The sequence below is a fragment of the Ahaetulla prasina genome, chromosome 3, assembly GCF_028640845.1.
Source record: "Ahaetulla prasina isolate Xishuangbanna chromosome 3, ASM2864084v1, whole genome shotgun sequence".
Classification (NCBI taxonomy): domain Eukaryota; kingdom Metazoa; phylum Chordata; class Lepidosauria; order Squamata; family Colubridae; genus Ahaetulla; species Ahaetulla prasina.
Window position 1 is genome coordinate 52,551,735 of NC_080541.1, and position 10,121 is coordinate 52,561,855.

The 10,121-nt window shown below is 33.8% G+C and overlaps 1 protein-coding gene across 2 annotated transcripts in view; it reads left to right on the forward strand.

Annotated features, from left to right (window-relative positions):
• The window catches only part of CCDC178 (coiled-coil domain containing 178), a 152,151-nt gene that overhangs the window by 140,494 nt on the left and 1,536 nt on the right, over nucleotides 1–10,121 (forward strand). The window lies entirely within an intron of this gene.

Consider the following 10,121-nt stretch of genomic DNA (forward strand, 5'->3'; position numbering starts at 1 on the left):
AGTCAGTAGTATTAGGTTTGTTAGTCTCCTTGGGTTATATACATATACATATACATAGAATAAAAATATAACAGTCTAATCATTCATGGCTTCCTCCAAACTAAAGTGACTATCTGTGATGTAATACTACAGTTTAAAGAGAGCTCTTACCCTATATTTCCATTATTTGGGCATAATAGGAAATTCTCGTTTAATAAATGCTGACAAAATGTATTTGCTGAAATACAATGAATGAAAGGAGAAGGAGGGCAAGCACAAGTTGAATTGCAGAGGTATGCAGTTCATTCTCAGTGTGATAAACTTTATTTGTGGGACAAAGATAACTGCTTCTGAATAGATCACATCACTCTTAGAATTTGCCGTTATGCCAGAGATTTGTACAAAACCTCTCTGGCAGATGTTGAAAATGATGTGTTTAGTGGCATAAGGGCTCAGGGCTTATGATACACAGCATCTTTTAAAAAAACATGCTGTGCATTACCACCAATACTGTAATACTACTGATGAACTAGGTCATACTATACAATTTACATTTAAAACAATGCTGAATGAACAATTTATTTTTATGCCATTATTAAGCATTTTGAAAGATGTTAAGACTGTGTACAAACATTAGTCCATTTTGTCTGATTAATGCTAACCCATCTTATATTTAATTTTGAGCCTCCTCTCTTAAAATACATCATGCTGGATCAGAACTTTAAGAAGCTTCCTTGCTTTTGTTACTTCCTGATTTAATTATGGTCATTTAACACAACTCCATTATCCATGCTGCTGTATCATTGATTATAAACATACCTACTGAACTCTTAATCATGGCTGCAAAGGAAGATTGTCTTATTTAAAGGTTTTAAAATTTCATCATTTAATTTAATTATCTTTTCCTAGAAATGAGAAAGAAATGAAAAGCCTCATATGAGTAAAGTATCAATGGGGCAATGTAGAGAAGCATTTTTGCCACAAATTCACTAATTCTAGCTATAATCACTAGCAATGTTTTTGTTTTACAGACTGGTATGATTTGGCAAAAGAATAAAATTGCTTTTAAAGTACAAAAATAATTATGAACCACTTGAAACGTAATGTCTGTGTTTTATTTCTCATCAGAATTCATTAGTGTGTAACATCAATAATTTAGCCCATCATTTGCCAACACTGACTTGGCTCAGTAGTTCAATCATGTAACCCTGTAAACTCACTTTCCATTAAAATGAATGTTGCTGACAAAGGATAACTAAAGAGATACTTCATTTATTAGCTAAAGAGATACTTCATTTATCAACATTTTTAAATTAGGAGTTTGGGACTACAGACATTTAGCTGGATAAAATATTTCAAGAAATCTATATCAAAGGACAAAAGATGTATGTGGAATCATCTCATGTTACTCAAAATGACAAATGCCTTTGCATTTGTTTGTGTGTATGGGTGGATAACTTAGTTTATCACACTCCTCCAGAGGCAGGAAGAGGCACTTGCAAATGATCAAGTGACCCATAGGATGACAGCTTGGCTGTAAAACAATGAAGTCCTATATCTTTGTAGAATTAGGACTGATTTCTCTACATCTGTTTTTCCATGTAACAATCCATACTGAAGTCACCCTGCATGTGTTAAACCTATCTGGATAGTGTAGGAAGTAATCTGATGGCTGGCTTAGCAGATACCAAAGACTGAGTGCCTCAGAATCTAACATACTGTTAAGTGAATCAGTATTTAATCGTACAGTATATTTCTCATACAAAAAGTCTAAACACAAGCAAATTTTCTTTCTATTTCTGAGCAATACTTTGAACACTTAATTTGAAATTTATCACAATAGCTATTACTTTTCTCCACTTTTTAAAATAATGTCTGTGATATTTAGATTCTTCATCCTAATGAGTTATTAGATTAAGAGAATTGGCAAAGGAAACAGGACAATTTTTCAAGGACCTGTATACTGCACGAATCAAGAAGAGGGCCGTGAAAATATTTGCAGATATCTCGCATCCTGGACATAAACTGTTTCAACTCCTACCCTCAAAACGACGCTATAGAGCACTGCACACCAGAAAAACTAGACACAAGAACAGTTTTTTCCCGAAGGCCATCACTCTGCTAAACAAATAATTCCCTCAACACTGTCAGACTATTTACTGAATCTGCACTACTATTAATCGTTTCATAGTTCCCATCACCAATCTCTTTCCACTTATGACTGTATGACTATAACTTGTTGCTGGCAATCCTTATGATTTATATTGATATATTGATCATCAATTGTGTTGTAAATGTTGTACCTTGATGAACGTATCTTTTCTTTTATGTACACTGAGAGCATATGCACCAAGACAAATTCCTTGTGTGTCCAATCACACTTGGCCAATAAAAATTCTATTCTATTCTATTCTATTCAATATACTTGTGATACCGTACTTTAGACTGGTGCTACTTATTTCTTTGTGTATTATTGACATTAATTCAAATTAGGCAAGGCAGGGAGAAATTTGCTAATGTCATGCCAATGTTGTTTGGCTTTCCAGTCAGTTGGTGAGTAGCCTTGCATTGAGTACATGATGTGCCATTAGGCTACCTACGTTTGTCGTCCAAATTGATTTCTAAACCATTGTTTATTTCAAACGGAGTTCTACTCTATGGATACATAGATAAAATAATGTTATATGGCATACTTTATTTTTTAATGCAATTTTCTGCACTTTATTGCAACAATGCAAATAGGTGAATACACAGAATCAAAGTATTTTGGAAAGACAACAGAAAAGTTTCCTGGATATTAGTCCACTGTATTCTTCTTTTAGCTTCTCTCTTTCCTTTCTTCTTCTTCTTCTGCTTCAGACAGTGGAAGATTCTAAGCTGTTTGACTTTTCAAGCATCTTTCTCTTTTTTGCTATGACTTAGAAACAGAAGGAATTGTTCTTGCTTTACATCAGAAACATTGTTCCTACTTTCATTCTCCCAAATACCAGTGAATATAGTTTTTATATCAGAAGATATCTTCCCATGATGATGCAGTATTTTTTTTTTGTTTACATTTATACCCCGCCCTTCTCCGAAGACTCAGGGCGGCTTACAATGTATAAGGCAATAGTCTCATTCTATTTGTATATTTTTTTACAAAGTCAACTTATTGCCCCCCCAACAATCTGGGTCCTCATTTTACCTACCTTATAAAGGGTGGAAGGCTGAGTCAACCTTGGGCCGGGCTCGAACCTGCAGTAATTGCAGGCTCTGTGTTCTAATAACAGGCTTCTCTACTGCCTGAGCTATCCCGGCCCCACAGTATTGTGAAGCCTCTATTGCTATACAACTGCAATACAAGCAAAAGTGCATGTCTGTTTGCCTGGGAATAAACACAATGTCAGTATGTCTTACTAATGAATATGCATATAAATTGCATTGTCATTTTCCTAAGATTGTATTCAAATATGTGAAAGAAAGGGAAAATGGGGAACTTTGAGCAAATTTTATTTTTTTGCAAAGTTATGTGGTTTATTTAGTTCTCTGCCTGATTTCTCATTCCAAACGTTATCCTAATACAACGCTTTGCTGAAAATTAAGGAAATACTTGCAGTTATTCACAACTGAAAGTGCAAATAAGATCTCAAAAATAAATGGATGGAATTCAGTCTGGTCCTGAATTTATGGCATTCATTCCATTCCATTCCACCATCCTCTACTGTAGGTGTAATGTGAGAACAAGCTGGTAAGCAGCTTTGCCACCTGAAATTATTACCAACAGTACCAGTAAAACTACACATTGTTGCCCCCCCCAAAAATCACTATCAGAAGCTTTACAATAAATTAATCAACTGATAAAAAAGACCAGAATAATGAAGCCAAATAATCAAACAAAAAATTCAGAAGTTGTATAAATGTTATAGAAAAAAATATATAAAGAGCAATTAATAAGGCACTTATAATGTAAATAATAAATACTGACTCATTCTAGCTTTGTGTTCTAGATGGAAGAGCTTTAATTTACTCTGATGCCTTTATATCTTGTAAGTGGTTCCAATTCCAGTTTGCCAGTTCATGGTGTATTTAGGCATATAAAGATACAGTATTAATTTATTTTCTAATATGCTTTCTGTTTTCAAGTTTCCTATTATTTAGCCATTTTCTCTGCATATATAACTTTTGTTAATGCAGGTCATTGTTGGCTACTGATTTAAAGATTATTGAAAGATTCATTCTCCTTCCTCCTAAGTAATTTTTCTTCTGTGACTTCAGATATCAATATCCTCCAGTAACCAGAATACTGAAAATACTATAATGTTTATTCTATAACCATCATTTGTTACAAACAAGTGTATCTAGCATTACATCTCAGCATCAGCTGGAGAAAAGTATGAAGTATCTTTACAAAAGCTAGTGAACTACAACTCCTTATTAAACATATTTTCTGTAATGCTCTTTACATAACTGCAAACTAGATCATATACTTTCAGCTTTTTATGGACTTTGCCAAATAAACACAATTCTTTGGTTATATGACACTCTGAATCTGTGTCTCTCTTTCTTACTCCTCTCTTTGTCAATACTTTTCCTTTGAATCAGAACATGCAAACATTCAAAGATCCATTCTGGTGCAGTGGTTCTGGTGCATCATGCTAAAAACTTTGAATTCTAATCCTATTTTAGACTAGTTAGCTTGGGGCCAGTCTTTTGTCCCTAGGAAGAGAGGCAATGGCAAACTGTTTCCAAAAAACATTGCCAAGAAAACTGCAGAGACTAATCCATGCAGTTTGCCAGGAGTTAAACAACTGAAAGTAACCCCCTAAAAATGTATATATTTAGATAGGAATACTTGCAAAAGGAAAGTATCTCTTTTGGACTCTAATTCCCCTAAACAATTTTTTTTGGAAATGTTTTTTAAACACAAACAAACACTTAATACATCAGTCATTCCTTCCATTTGACATCTCAGTGTTTACTCCATGACTTCTTTTTGTTGTTTCTTCTGTCTTCATTCTCGCTTAATCTATTACAACATTTCTCCAAAAATACAATATTCTAATTATACCATTCTCTTACATAACTATTAATTTGTTTATCTGTATCTCTTCTCCAACCAATGGTAACATTGATCCCATATCTTAAAATATTCTGAATCTTCTCTTTCTTTAATTATCAAAGTTAATCTATTCATTTCTGCACATTCTAAAAAAATTTTGATTACTTCTTCTAAAGGTATTTTCTCTGCTTTCCAGTTTTGTGCAAAAACAATCCTTGCAGCTGTTATTACATGTATAATCAAACAGATACTTTCTTTGCTATTTTTTTCTGATAGGATACCCAATAGGAACAGCTCCAGTTTTAAATCAATATGTTGTTTTGTCATTTCTTCTAGCCATGTCTTAATTTTATTCTAATAGTTTTTAGCTTCTTGGGCATATCCACCATATATGATAATAAGATCCTGGTAACTGGTGACAGTTCCAACATTCAGCTGATTTATCTTTAAACATTTTTGCCAGTTTCTCATGGGGCATATGCCATCTATAAAACATTTTATATTGATTTTCTTTATATGCCGTGGACATTGTTAATTTGTAATTCCTTTCCCATAACTGTTGCCATTTATCTAGGTCAATTGAATATCCATAGTTCTTTGCCGAAACTATCATTGTTTCCTTTATTTGTTCTTCCTCTAGTTCGATGCTCAGTAAAAAGTTATAATTTTTTAGTTATAATTAGTTTATCCTCTGTTCCTATGAGTATCCTGTCCAACTCTGTCTTTTCTAAATAGAAACCATATAGTTTAGCATCTTTTTCATATCTTGTTTGTATTTGCATATACATATACCAATCCATCTCAATTCCCTGTTCTTCCAGTTCTTGTTTCCCCTTCAGTTCCCCCTTATCTGTTAATAACTCCTTATATCCAACAATATTTCTGAAGTTAAAAATATTTGGGTGTATTAAAACTTCCATTGTTGATAACCATATTGGTATTTTCAAATATTTATCTCTAACTTTCTCCTATACCAATAGCAATGCATTTCTTATCTAATGCCTATGAAAGTATGTATGTATCTTACTTCTACCATACCATAAGAATGGATGCCATCCCAATTGTAAATCATGTCCTTCCAAAGTTAATAGTCTTGTATTTCTTAATTCAACCCATTCCTTCATCCAAGTCAGTGCTGCTGCCTGGTAATATAGTTCCCAATTCGGCAGTCCAAATCCTCCACGTTGCCTCGCATCCTGTAACATTTTTATACTTATTCTTGCTTTTGTCCCTTGCCATATAAATTTCCTTATTTAGATGTTGAAAATAAGTCTTTTCAATTTTTATTGGTACTGTCTGAAATAAAATAATAATCTTGGCAATATATTCATCTTGATTGTTTCCCTAAACAATTTAAATGTAACTTCTGTTTTGAGGTCCAAGAGTCTTATTCTCTGCCACATGGAAGTTATGGTTTGCACTACTGATCCAAGTGGAGGACTCCAGTATCCTTATAGGAAAAGCAGCATACAATTGGTCTTTTTCCATGCAAAGATGATACTTGAATTTAAATTCATGGCATGGCTTGAGTTTCTTGTCTATTTGTTATCTGCATTTCCATTTGGCATATCTGCCTACTCTTAATAATAAAGGTGTTTGTTTAACAAGGTTGTCCACTTTAACCTTTTCAGTTACTTAAATGTCTTACTCGTGTCACGCATGGTTCCTTCCAGTTTTCCCTGAAAGATAGTACTGCTTTATTCCTAGACTGGATTTTTAAAATGGAATGTAGAAACAAAAATAAAACATTGCTTCTTCCTAATAAGAATCTTCTATATTTTTGTTATTATGGTCAAATGTTTGTGCTTCTGTATTTTAAGCTGCTGTCCTAAACACAAGTATTAAAGGAAAAAATATCGTAGAACCCTATAGAACTTATTTCCAAAGTATTTATTTATTTATTTATTTATTTATTTATTTATTTTGTCACAACAATATATATAGGTATCATACAAAAGATTATATAGTATATAAACATATATATAAGTAAATATTAGGAGGTATAAACATATATATATATAAGAAGAAGAAAAAGAAAAACAATAGGACAGGAACGGTAGGCACATTTGTGCTCTTATGTGCGCCCCTTATGGTCCTCTTAGGAATGGGGTGAGGTCAATATTAGAAAGTTTTTGGTTAAAGCTTTTGGGATTATGGGAAGAGACCACAGAGTCAGGTAAAGTGTTCCAAGCACTGATGATTCTGTTACAGAAGTCATATTTTCTGCAATCTAGATTAAAGCAGTTAACATTAAGTTTAAATCTATTGGTTGCTTTTGTATTATTGCAATTAAAGCTGAAGTAGTCTTTAACAGGAAGGACATTGCAATAGATGATTCTATGAGTTAAACTTAGGTCTTGTCGAAGGCGACGGAGTTCCAAGTTTTCTAAGCCTAGGATTTCAAGTCTGGTGGGATAAGGTATTTTGTTGTTTTCAGAGGAATGGAGAACTCTTTTTGTAAAATATTTCTGGACACGTTCAATTGTATTGATGTCAGAGATGTGGTGAGGGTTCCAGACAGGCGAGCTGTATTCTAGAATTGGTCTAGCAAATGTTTTATATGCTCTGGTTAGTACGTAGTGTTTTTGGAAAAGAAGCTATGCAAGATTAGGTTTACAACTCTTAGAGCCTTTTTTGCTATCTAGTTGCAGTGGGCTTTGGCACTTAGATCATTTGATATGAAAACTCCAAGGTCTTTAACAAGGTGGGGGTCATCTGTAAGGTAATGTCCATCAAGTATGTACTTAGTGTTTGGATTCTTTTTTCCAATATGTAAGACTGAGCATTTGCTGGTTGAGATTTGGAATTGCCAAGTTTTAGACCAAGCAGTTAGATGATCAAGGTCTTTTTGAATGGTAGATGTATTGTCTGTGGTGTTAAATAGTTTGACATCGTCAGCAAAGAGAACACAATTACTTCAGATATGGTCACAAAGATCATTAATGTATAGTATGAAGAATGTTGGTCCAAGAACGCTGCCTTGAGGAACGCCACTCTTGACAGGAACAGGATTTGATAGAGCATTACCAATTTTGACCACTTGTTGTCTGTTAGACAGAAAAGCAGATATCCATTTGTGAAGGGGTCCTGAAATGCCATAGGATTTTAGTTTTAGGAGAAGTTTATCGTGTACTACTGAGTCAAAAGCTTTGCAGAAGTCTATATAGATTGCATCTATTGTTTTGCGTTGATCAAGATTTGTAGTCCATATGTTTTTACAGTGGAGAAGTTGAAGGTTGCATGATAATTTTTTTCTGAAACCAAATTGTTTATTTGAGAGTAGTTTGTATATTTCTATGTGGAAGGTAATTTCCTGAAACCAAATTGTATGTAGCATATGTGGGAATATTAATAAGAAAACAGTCAAGTTTAAGTTCCAATGTTTTTACCTAGTTATGTTACTTATAACACTAAATACACTAAGTTTTAATTTGCTGTCCTTATGGCTTCTAAATGCATGTCATGCTCACAGTCATAGTAGCTAAAGGAGTTCTCTCTCCATATTTATTTAAGTATGGTAAAGTTAATCCTGTAATGAGAACTCCACCCTGAGACCTGGGATTGATAAATTAGCAAAGCTATGCAAATCAGACTAGTGGTCTTTGAAGCACTATTATTTTCAAAATGCATGCCTACCATTAAAATTTTAGTATACTAATACAATACCTTATTTCTAGAATGAAACCTGTCATGTCACATCCTTGGACAAACTGATTTTTAAAAAAGATCAAATTAATTAATATTCTAGATAGAGCAGTGCACTCAACTAATCCCATTCTAAGTGTAGTCAGTATTGTTTGTAGTCTACATTTAATACTAAATCATTACAAAAGGAACAAAGATGTGTTTGAAATAATTGGTCCTGACAAATCTTCAGATGTCATAATTTACTTCTAATTTATAATTTATAGATCACTTTCTGATTCATTTTAGCAATAAACCAAGTTGTATGAAGTATTTATTTGGAATTCAAAGTGTGTTTTCCCTCATTCTAATAAATACAGTAATAATTCTGCATCTGTGCAAGGGGCAGGGCGCATGCGGAGGGCTGCATGTGGGGAGCCAGACACATGGAGATGGGCAGGGCATATGCACGGGGGCTGTGCACGCATTGCATTTTGGGGGTTCAGGTACCCTCAGTTTGGACACTCGGTCTGGAAAAGGTCTTCATTATCATACAACTATCACCTTAAGCATGTACTTTTCATACTTTACATACTCAATTTCAATAAGCAAAAAAAAATGAGTATGCTTCATGTATGAATAATTTGCAAGTATATGATATATGAGCGTGTGTTTGTATGTGTGTGTGTGTGTGTGTATGTGTTTGTGTGTGTGTTGAATTTAAATCAGAATGGGGGAAAGATTTTGCAGCCAGTGCCCAGTTCTTCAGTTGCATAACATATAGCCCAGGAAACTGGCTTAGCAGATTTCTAAAAAAATGATTTCATTTTTTTGTTATAGCTCCCCAAATGCAATATAATTTTACAAATGACATAATTTTATACAGTGACTATGGGATTTCTGAAAAAGAACATGGAGTACTTGTAAAACTATCAGAAATTTCTGATAATGAGTAACTGGCATACAATGGTACAAGAGGGCCATCTGTACAAATGAAAGAAAGCAAGTTGTCATTTGCACTGTCAGTATATGTAACTCAGTAAATTCCCCTGTGTAATTACTATGACTTTCACCTTTCTTTATGCTGTTGGTTTTAAGATAACTGCAAAAGCGTCTGACTACTTTCTACACTGCAATGGGATTCCTTTGCTAAAATCACAATGGTCCAGAGATTCATAGTTCAATAGTTGGAAATGGGTTGTACCTGTATGCATCATATTAATAGAAGCAATCAGGGCTTGGAACCTTTCTCATCTTTCATAAAATGCAAAATATGAGTTATCTATGCAATGTTCTTTTAAAAATGTAGGCCCTTTTCCATATTTCCATATCCCCAAAATGACGTCTAGTTCATCTCCGTACTCAACTTGTAGCTTGTCAAAATCAGCCATTTTGAAATAAAATACCTTAGTTACAGCCACTTTTCCAACAGCCTATTCAATTAAATCCTTCTGGACTAACGCATGATCACTTGGTCCAA